Source organism: Sturnus vulgaris, chromosome 4, assembly GCF_052056855.1.
Source record: "Sturnus vulgaris isolate bStuVul1 chromosome 4, bStuVul1.hap1, whole genome shotgun sequence".
Lineage (NCBI taxonomy): Eukaryota > Metazoa > Chordata > Aves > Passeriformes > Sturnidae > Sturnus > Sturnus vulgaris.
The window spans coordinates 7,171,696-7,183,251 of NC_142246.1; the positions used below are offsets into that span (position 1 = coordinate 7,171,696).

At 44.6% G+C, this 11,556-nt stretch overlaps 1 protein-coding gene across 2 annotated transcripts in view; it reads right to left on the reverse strand.

Moving 5' to 3' along the window:
* Nucleotides 1–10,596, reverse strand: part of FAM53A (family with sequence similarity 53 member A) — a 69,376-nt gene extending 58,780 nt beyond the window's left edge. For both annotated transcript variants that reach the window (XM_014895222.2, XM_014895221.2), the window contains exon 1: nucleotides 10,500–10,596. The gene's annotated coding sequence lies outside the window, so the exon portion shown is untranslated. The remainder of the gene's footprint in view (nucleotides 1–10,499) is intronic.
* Nucleotides 10,597–11,556: the final 960 nt, after the last annotated feature.

The window sequence follows — 11,556 nt, forward strand, 5'->3', positions numbered from 1 at the left end:
TGCAGTAGGTATTTAGAAAAGGCATTTGCAACAATTACATCAACTAATGAAATTCATGAGACAAAGTTACACCACATCAGTGAAAGGGAAAAAGTGAACTATTTTAGCTACATCAGTATGATTGTTTTTCCTTTAAACACTAGATCACCACCTTTGCTTGCTGGCAAAGCTCAGTATTTTCTGTGTACTACCTCAACGTTACCTGATGTTCAACGAACGACTCATTACTTCTACAAGAAAATTCTACTGAAAGATTAACTTGTCAAAGGGGACTCATAGAAGTCACTAGAACTCCAAATTACAAAGTTTACTCACAGAGGATGGGCTATGAAGCCTTAATGTAAAACCATGTGCCGGTACAGGAAGCAAACAGGCACAAGGTGCCAATTAGTACACAAATACTATAGACCATACTTCGGTCAGTATAAACTAAAATAACTATTTTATTTGAGCACAGAAATGCCAGTAGAAAAACGAGCGTTGAGGAAGGCCTTCACTTTTAACCTTCCCTGACTGGGACAGAAATTCAGCAGCTTTGAATGGCAGCAGGTAAGTTGCTGGGCAAGTCCAGCACACAACATTTGCAGACAGCAATTGTGCAAAGGAGGACAAAACCAAGAGTGTTTGGAAGGGAAATGTGACCTCCCACATGGACAGTTACCTTTACAGATGACAGCATTCCAACAAGATCAACTTTGGTAACTGAGATGAAGCACAAAACAGTAAAGATTTAAGTGATAAAGCTAACATAAGAGATGCAGTCTTTCAAACGATCTTTCAATGCTGACAAAACATGTACTCCATCTAAGCTTCCTTCAAAATAAACCTATGAAATCACATCTGGGTTCCTGGCATCTTCACACATGCAAAGGTTAAGCACATTATAATCTGCATAAAGCAGTAACATCTTTTCTGCTGAAGATCTAAAACAAACGACTGTGTGAGGGGAAGTCACTGGCTGAGCACCTGGACCCAAGAAGTACTGAAGTGATAAACAAGCTTCTGACAGCTGCAGCCTTTTCTGCAGGTGCAACAGGCATTTACTTCACTGCAGTTTAACTCAGTTCAACAGCCAGTTTAGAACTCAGAAACAGGTTTAGTATTATTTGACCAGCTTGTGCTCCAGTGAGAAAATGATAAAGGAAAGGTCTCTCCGGACTAGGTCCAAAGTTTAAGACTCTATATTTAATGGCACTATAAAGTTGAATCTCAAGGATACATGGCATTTTGTAGTCAACTCGGTTAGTAAAACTGGAGTACTATAATTTACACAGAAAAATCTGCCACAAGCATGAACACCCCCCTAATCCTGTTTAAGATCTGTAATACTTAAACAACTATTAACCTAAACTATATTCAGCACAAATTTCACCATCCACATTGCCTTTAACTTCCCAACACCAGGTGATGCTGCCTTACTGTTCTAGTAAGATCTTGTGAGTTCAGAGTGGTCACTGAGGTAATCTCAGTAATCTCCCTAACAAACATTCAATATCTTTAGCAAAGGACCATCAAACTTTCTAAATCTCTGCTCAATTTAACACTGCAGCATGGTTTTAAAGCATATCTGTCTACCTTCTCAGAGCATCCAGTGGAAAGAAAGGTTGGAAGATTAATTATTCCAGCTTGCAGTGAGGCACAATAAAACTTTTAACTACACTCAAATACATCTCTATGATGAGAATAAACTGCTACACATGCAGGGACTGTAGATAAGGCAATGATAAAGTAAGTCTAAGGGAATTACTGAAGGGCAGAGATGTAAAGAAAGTTTAGAGGAAGAGGTACTAGAGACAAAACAACAAATAGCACTTACAGAATTGTGTCAAACAACCCCAACAGAGACAGGGCTCAGAGAAATCTGTTTCTATGCAGCACAAGATTTATTATGTGCATTGAGTTCGACAGGGGAGATAATATGAGAACTAAGATTTCAAACAGAGAAAATTGCACCTATGGAGATGTCAAAAAATACTTACAAATACAAATCCAAGAAAAATACTCTAGAGAAAAGCTGTTCCAAGCAGTGGAGCTTATCCTTTGACACACAGCTTGCAATGAAAGAGCAATTTCATCTCAAGAATGGACAGCTTCAAAGAACTCTAACTACAGATGACTTCAGTCACTCTGTAACACCTGGAATTATTTGCAAGGTACTAGATTTAGGCTGTTATGTGAGGTACTTAAATAGACAGAAACAACATGGTTGGGGCTTTCACAGAACAAAACAAACAAAAATAGGTTTGGACATCAGTTTGAAGTTAGGCCTGTCTTCATTCCATGCCTATGTTAAGAAAAAGGCCAAGATTCATGCACCCAGTCTCCAATTTCCCAATATTTAAGCAGAACCTCTGGGAAGAGTGGGAACCTTTTGTGAGCACTAGAAGTGTGCAGCACCCACCTGGTTCACTGGGACATGAGTGTAACTGGGTTTAGGGACAGGGAGGAACCTGTGAGCTCACACACCTGAATTTTACAGACTTGTGCTGCTGGGAGCTAAGCAAAGGCAGTCCTTGGGGGACAAGCACAGCCAGAGAGCAGCTGCCAGTGGTGTGTGGGAAAACACACGGAGCAGGAACCCAGCTCAGTTCCATTTCTGTGCTTGCCATGATCTGCTGCTGGCAGAGGAGGCTTCTTATATGTAGGAGAACAGCAGGAAGTACTGCAAGACAGCCTTAAAATCCTGCATAACTTCGACAACTTGGAAAACTGTTCTGCAAGTAATAGGATACAAGTGAGTTCTGAAAGGCACACTCAGGCAAGATTAAATGAGCAGGAAGGCAAGTTTTTCAGAAGAAAGCTGTGAGCTAGGTGGGATCAACAGGCTGACCTTGACATGAGTGCTAAGCTTTGTCTTGTGTGTCCAACATATGGGGATGCATAAACAGGAATACCAGCTCCAGGGCACATGAAGCCATTTTTTCACTCCACTCAGCACAGAAAGTCTCAGCTGCAGTACAGACTTGGGTTTTGAGCACCACACTTGAAGCCCAATGTGAACTAAGTTGAGAGAACAACAGGAACAATCAGAACTGAAAAAAAACATGATCTCTCAGGAAGACCTGAATACACCGGTTTTATTTAGGACAAAAGTATCACAAGGGTGGAGGGCAAGACACAAGGGAACAGGAACATTGCAGAGAACAGCTCGACTATCTTTTAAAGATTACTTACTACAGGGGAAGGAATAGCTGTCCCTTATGTCCAGAGAATTAGGCAATAAGCTTGATCTGCAGTAAGGAAGATGGTTCCATATTCAGAACAAGTTTTAGTCCAGTGCTTTGCTGTCCTCAGTACTAAGTAGAAAGAAGAGCTGCTCAGGCTTCTGATATGAATCCTATTAGATGTGCAATACCAGTATGGGGCAGGAGACTCACAACCAGCCTACATCTTTCACAGCCCTACTTTTTTTTTTTTAATGATAAACACAGTTTCAAGCCCCTGTAATGTTTCTGCTTTTCCTCCTACAATGTTTTTTGAGTCTCAACGAACTAGAAATTACTTTTCTGATTTTTCAAATTTATACTTCAGGATTTGCACAACCAGGTTATTATCAAAAAAAGTGACACCCACCCTATACTTTGTTCATGCAGAAATAAATCCCCTCCTGTGGCAGCATGCAAGTTTCAGCAATATTGCACTATCCTGCTGCATCTTTCTCCTGACCAAGAGAAGCCAGAAGCCTATTACTTCAGAAAGACAGGCGTGCTTTGCCTTCTAACAACCCAGCAGGGTGATGTAATGGCTTTCACTGATGTGGTGTCAAGGCACTGTCACACAAACATGTGCGTGCACCTTTTACACCCAGCGCCTCAGGCTGGGTTAGGAGTTCCTGAGGATGGCAAATGCTGCACGCAGCAGCCAAACACTCCAAAACAAAAATTAAGATATGCAGCATATTACATATGGGGAGTTGAAGTAAATAGCATTAGTTACAGCCAGAATTCACATTTAAACTGCAAAATCCAAAGTCACCAAAGCACAGAGGAATTAACTCTTAAGAGCTCAAGCCTAAATAGGCCATGTAAAAAGCATAAAACAAGACAAAGTACTGTCTTTTTTCATCCTCTGTAATAGTTTGGTACTACAAGCTATCCAGGTACTTTCCTGCTTTATTAAATGACATTCTTCTGATTTGTGAAGCATGAAAACAGAAGAGCAGCAGCAGTCTACCCTACCCTCCCACAGTTCAGCAATTTCTTATCCAAATATTGAACCAGAAAGGTCTGGTCAGGATGGAGTGCTAATGGAAGAAAAGGATGAAGTCAGCAGGCACATATGCAGCCAAGCTCAAGGGGACTGCTGTGCATCCTGAGAAGGGAACAGGCCAAGTACCAGGCTGGCACTGGCACATGCTGGCTCACGTTCCAGCACAATCTCCAAACCAGCAACATCCCTGCTGTCTCTTAACCTTTTAACGGGCAGCAGCACTTCAGTTTAGCCTCCAAGCTACTCACACTTCTCAAATTCATCAAGGTTCAACTCTGTTGTTTCATTTCATCGTTTTTAAGAAATGAAAAGATGAAGTGCTGGGTACTTGTTCCTTTCCCCCTTCCCACTACAAGAAATACATGCTGTACTTTAGTCAATTCAAGTAAGTAGTTCTTGAATGCTGTTTTCATTATTCCTCTCTCCTCTCATTTACTAAATACTACATCAAATTATGCTCTGAAGCACAGCAGTAGTCTTGAGGCATGCTCACACACCACTACCCTCCAGGCCAACAGATAGTAATGAATTATTTGCCATTACTATCACAATGACATAATGGGGCAAAGAAATTCTTTTTTAAACTAGGATTTTAATTTTAGCTGTCAGTTTATCAAAAACACTGTACAAACATACAAATAGGTCTCAGGTATCTAATCAGACTGGCACTTTAAAAAAAAACAATAAATCACATCCTCAAACAGTCCATAAATCAGAAGTTTCCTACATTATGAAAACATAACATGATACAAAAACCACCTGCAACCTCAGTGGTCATTTTCATATTGACTAGGAGATGCTGAGCTGCAGAAAGCAGAACCCCAGATCCAGACCCATCATGCTGCCTCAACTATGTTCCCACAATTCTATTTCATAGCCTACATCACACCTCCAAACTTTAACCTCTTCCACATGCTGCATACGACTTTTGGACAGTGGAAACTGATAAGGCCACAGGGTTTGACAGAACCCAATGACACACAGCTTTTATCAATTGCCCCCTTCCTTAAACACAATAAAATTTCATCCCTCTAAAACCAAAGGAGGTCAGATCAACAGAAACCTTGAAGGAAGAGAGAGAAGTGCATTTTTCATTGGAAAGCAGGAAGAGTTAAAGGAAAAAAAAAAACTTTTAAAAGAATTTTCATTCTAAAACTTTTGAGGATAGAATAAAGAACAAAATTATCATACAGCATCTAGTAGTAACTGTATGAGATGGATGAATACTTTACCAAGACAAAAATCTAAAACCACAATTAAGAAGGTGAAACATAACACATGTGCACAGCACTGAAGGAATGATTTAGAGCTACTGACACCAACACAAGCTGTGCAGTGCAAAAATTAAACGTGCTGCAATAATAATCTGAACTGCCCAATTAGGTTAAAAAATACATTTACTCTACAAATTAAAAAACCTCCTAAACCCCTCGAAGGCATTAATGCTGTTCACAGTGTTATTTGAGATGCAAATTAGGGACCTAAAGTTAATATAACACCAACAGAAGTTTCTATTATTCCTATTAATGGCTCAAGGGGAGGTGACAGTAAAAGAAAAGCCACAGCCCTGTTACATGAGGTCTCATTAGGACAGTACACGTCTCCCTTCATTTTTAATACCTTCACTTTAATGTAGAACTGGGCAAGTTAAAAATGTGATCTTTCATAACCCAAGAAAATGGGAGTGAATTAACAAATGAACAGCAAGCTGGTTGTCAAGGCTGGCTGAATGAGCGGAGTCATAAGGAGAAAAAGGCATTCCTTTAAAAAAATGGAATTCGGATCCTGTCTTCCAGCATCATAGATCTCAGGCTAAAGCACAAAAGCAAAGGTACAGACAGTGGTGTTGCACTTATTTCTTCAACAATTTCCTGTACCAGCTGATGTTCCAATTTTGAAGCTCAGCAAATGCAGAAACATCTTTCTTGCAGCTCAAATGCCCTCCCCACAACGACGGGTAGGCTTTGGTACACAGAGTCAGCTTTGCAAATGACACTTCTAATGAAGGCTCCAGGCAAAATACAGTTTGATTTCACACCCTTGGCTCTCTCTGCACAGACAGACCCACAGACACTGATGAGCAGTGGCCATCACTGGCACTGCATGTCCCAAGCTCTGGGCCTGATACATCACTGACAATTCTCCCCAGTGCTTTCCTACAGTTTAATTCTCACAGGAACTTAAAACAATGTTGTCATATCAGGTTTAGAGCAATGATGTGAACATCAGGTGATCACAATCCTTGATCTTACTGTTAACACCCAACCTGCAAAACATGGCAGCTGTATTTTACCAGAATACACTCAAGTTCAAACAGAAGAAAGCAAATAATATTAGTTTTGTTTTTATAACTCAGTAAATATCCTAATAGAAACATTTCATATTACCTTAAAGCATAATACTCAACTGCTTGCTTAAAAAAACCCCAGTGCTGTCAGTAAACTGAGAGCCATAACCCAGATAATGTATTTAGTAACAACCCTGCCTACTTCCTCTCCTCAACCTAAAAATTAGCAGCAACATGGCCTTCAGAAGTTATTTACACCCACTACAAAGCATTAGCAGTTAGCTGAGCAGCTTCTTGCCAGCTTGCTAATGATATTATTCCCCAAAACAACCAAAAAAGCCAAAACAGCACCAAATGTAGAAAGAATTATGTTGAGAGTTGTCAGTTACCTTGATTTCAGGTTTCTCTATATTTAACAGTACCAAAATATCCAGCTGGATCATAACAAAAAAATGTAGAGCAGCCTTGAAAGGAGTTAAAAATATGCCACACCCCCTCTTTTTTCTTACAGGCCTCCTCTTGAGTGAGAAGAAAATCCTTAGAGAAAACCATTTTCTGAAAATATGACTGTCTCAACTCCCTTAACAGAGTGTTTAAGTGTTAAGAGAAAAAAAAAAAACAACCTTCATTTTATTGCTAAGACTGATCACTGGATTGCAGTACTTCAGTGCTAAGATCTTGTTAAGGGCAGCAACTTTATGATAACCAAAAAGCACATTGTCCATGTAAGGCTCCTTCACAGGTGTACAGAGATTAAAGCTTACCTCCTAAGAAAGTATCAGACACTGCACTGACTTCAAGTGTCTGCCTTTCTAGCCATGAACTTCTTCCCTAGAATTGAACAGGGCTTCCTTGTGCTGATTAACCCTTCCTTCAGGGCTGCTCATAAAGCCCTCCACCATTTTTTGTGAGCAGTTTCACCCTCCCTCCCACCAGTAAGGTTATGTTACTTACAATATCTAAAGTAAAAGTTACAGGTAATTCCACAATGGACAGGAATCTCTTGCATTTTGAAATAGAATACCTGCAAGACCGTTCTTATCTGACTACCAGATATCAAGAATGCAGTAACCAAAAAAGTCCAAGAAGTTTATTTCACAAAAATAAAAATTACAGTTTAAAGCAAGTTTTGTCTAAAAAGAAAGCACAGAACTTGTGAGCTTGCAGGGGAGAGAGAGCAGCTCCCTGTTGCCAAAATACAAAATTTCTGTTTATATTATGACCATCAACATACACAAAAAGAAATGCAAATCATAACATAAATACTAATATTTTCCACTCAAGGCTTAAGGAGACTTCATACTAGTTTTTAAGACAACTCAAAGCAGAGCCACAGAGGACAATTTTTTAGAACAAAACTCAAAGCCAGCATCAAAAAAGTGGAGGAGCAAAGCAAGAATTGTGTTTGGAAAGTTTTAAGTACACCATGATTCTAAAGGGAATAATCTATCAAACCACAGGAGGTGACTAGAACTGCCATCATCACTGCTAACACAAAGGAATGTAGATTGGGGGGAGGCAACAGAGGAAGGGGGAGAAAGCACAGAGAAGGGAAAAGAAGGAACTGAAAAAGAGAGCCACAGTAATGGCTACCAGACTCTCAAGGAATTCCTAAAGGAAAGAATAAATCCTTCAGGGTTTTGTTTTAAATAAAGCAATCCATGCAATAAATTGCAGTCCTCTCAGTACAGTCAGGCTTTCAGTTTATCTACCCACCATATTTCCATAAATATAGTTTTACATCTCTACTAAACTTCCAAAGCTTAACACAATGGTTGCAAATATTTATATTTCTTCTCTCAGCCTCCTCATTCTTCTGAATCATAGTACCCTGCAGAAAATCAGCTGTTTGAAAGAAAGTAGGGAAGTTTAAACAGCCTGAATTTAAAATATCCCTTTACAACTACATAACCAACTTTAATTCCTCAGTTAAAAGGACAATAAGTCTGGGTTCCGCACTGGCAGGTAAAGGCCGCTAGAGGACTGCTAGATTTCCACAGGAACATCCCAAAACGGTATCATCTCATTAGGGGGCTGATCTTGCAGATCACTATTTTGAGTTTGTGTCTAATAGGCAGCATTTACTTCCATACGATGAAGAGCAGCATCTTGCTACCGATGCAAAAAACCAGAGCTCATTCAAAACAGCAGACATTAATATGAACAGTATTTCAAGGAAATTCAGAATGAGTGAGTAGTGAACCCATTTTTTAGTTCAGAGTTCCACCAGCTTATGTAGAGCTACTTAAAATGTATATTTTAGTCTCCTGTCTCTGAGCACAATTCTTCCAGGCATTTTTTGAAGCTCAGTAACTGTAAGGATACAAGCTCTTTGGGCTTGAACAAGTACACTGCACCTCCAATAAAACCAGATCAAGTAACATGCTTCATCAGGAAAGTTTCTGCTATTCAGCAAACGTTGTGCTCCACATTTCATGAGCCCGACTAGATGCAAGCAGACCATTCACAATTAGAACACACCCAGAAACGTTTCAGCTTGCCACAAGAGATACAAACTTACTGGTCCTTGCCAAAAATGGCAAATTTTTCTGAAAAAAATGTTTGCTATCAGTCAGGCAAATGAACGGGAAGCAATGCAAGAGTAAAGGCTCTAAGAACTGCTCTCAGGAGCTAATTTCAATGTAGGCACAGTGAACCAGAAAATGGATTTGACCAGCTGGCTCAACTCAGCCCCAGGCAGAGGACTTGGTGCTCATGGTGAAAGCCAGGGCCAGCCCCTCTCAACCCTGCAACCCCAAAGATTCTCAGTGCTGGGATGGGGATGTCCTTCCCTAAAGGGAAAAAAGCCTGAACTTTTCCATCCCAACCCCAGGAGTTCAGATCCCTGAACACCAACCCTGAGAAGCCTCCACAGCGGGTGCCTGCTCTGTCTCATAGGACCTGAAGCGACCTCCTGATACAGCACCCAGAATTTCAACCACACGTTTCTACCCAGCCTTCCAGCAGGCCAGAAGACATTTAAGAAGCCAAATAACCAGAACAAAGCCATGTTATTGCCTTGAGAAAAGCAGGGCTAATACAAAGAGCCCATTCACTCGCCCCTAAGTCCAACTGGTCCTTACACTTCGGGGCCATAAACTAGAAATCAACTTCCCTATTACTGAGGGGAGATGAAGGAAGAAAATAACCACCGTTTCCAGCCAGAAATCACTATGGAAGGCAGCTATTGTGGAAAAACAAGCACTTCCACAGAGGTAACTCTATCCTTGAGCCAGACAGGGGGGAATCGCCTCAAAATCGCCGGGGTACGTGCCTGCAGACATGTGTTTCCAGGGCAGCGGCACAAAGGAATGTCCGAGCCCCGCCGGGCCGGGCACCTTCCCTTCCCCGCACGGCCGGGCCAGGCCAGGCCCCTGGGACACACGGCAGCGCCGCGCAGCCGGCCCGGATCCGGCCCCAGCAGCGCCTGTTAACGCTAATAACTCAATTTTTGGGGGTTACGGGTTTTCTGCCTCCCGGCGGGGCGGCCACCTCCAGCTCCCAGCGGCGCACAGCAGCAGCACCGGCGGTGCGGGGGGAGTGCGGCCCGGACCGAGCACGGACAATAACAACAAAACGCACAATATCCACACCGCTTTACCTATCTGTCGAGCTAACCGGAGGGATGAGCAGCCTGCAGCCCTGCGGCAGCAGAAGGTGCCGCTGCGGGGAAGCGCAGCCTCGGGGTGACACCCCCGCCCCGCAGGGTCCCCCGGGCCGCGCTCGCTGCCCCGCCCGCCCGGAGCTGCGCGGTGTGCACGGCCTCCTGGGCTCCGCGAAGGGGTCCGAGGATGGCCGGGCCGCCTCCCCTCTGCCCCACACTGCCTGCGGGCCGACAGCGGGGCTGCTGCCTGTCCGGCTGCTGCCTGCAGGGCTGTTATTACCTCTCCGGCTGTTGCCTGCACGGCTGTCACCTGTTACTCGCCCGACTGTTGTTACCTGCCGGCCGCGCTCGTTGCCTCCCACCCCGTGCCCCCCCACCCCGCACAGCAGCCGCCGGTACCTGCGCGGCCGTGCCGCCTCCCCCGCGCGTATGGACCGGGCTGCTGAATGGCAACCGAACAAAACACCGCTGGCCACGCCCCCTCCACCGCCCGCCCGCTCCCATTGGCCGCGCCGCCCGCCCGCCGAACCTTGACCCGCTCTGCTATTGGCCGGTGCCGCGGTTCGACCCCGCCCACAAGGGGGTGGGGGGCGGGCGCTGTCCCGGTCGCGGCAGGGACGCGCAGCTGTGGTGCCGGGTGGGGTGGCGAGCGCGCCCTGGACTACAGCCCCCAGGAGGCCTTGCGGCTGCGCGCAGCTGTCATTGGCTGGGCAGTGCGCGTGCGGAGGAGTGAGGGGCGCGCGGAGGAGAAGACGCGCTTCGCGCGCGGGGATGATGACGTCATCCCGTGCTCGGATGGAGCCGCAAGGGGAATGCGCATCTTCCTCATCCTTTTCCTTTTCCTCATCTTCCTTCTGGTCTTCTTCCTCTTCTTCCTCCTTTTCCTCTTCCTCCTTCTCTTCCTCTTCCGATTTCTCTTCCTCCTTCTCCTGACTCTTGGCACCTTTTCTGCCTGTGCTCATTTTGCTCCGGGCCCAGTTGTGGACTCTGGTGCATGGGAAATTGTAGTTCATCTGCTTCCACGATCCTTGGCAGAAATTTGGCTCCATCCTTGTAATCAGCTTTTTGTTCGCAGAATCCCCCATTGTAAACAAGTTATCCTCTGAAGCATTTCATCGCTAAATCCTATCCAAACTTAGAATTAATGATTTTATTTTTAATAAGAATGAAGTCATGATGATGTGCTCACAAGCAGGCCGAGGCGCGGCGGGACACCCCGGAACCCCCAGGGCCGAGGCCTTCCTGGAGCCCCCTGGGCTAAGGCGTTCCCGGAGCCCCCGGGCTAAGGCGCTCCCGGAGCCCCCCGGGCCGAGGCGCTCCCGGAGCCCCCCGGGCTAAGGCGCTCCCGGAGCCCCCCGGGCTGAGGCGATGCCGGAGCCCCCCGGGCCGAGGCGCTCCCGCTGCCCCTGCTGGCTCCGCTGGAGCCGGCGCTCCTGGCGCTGTGTCCGTGTGCTTA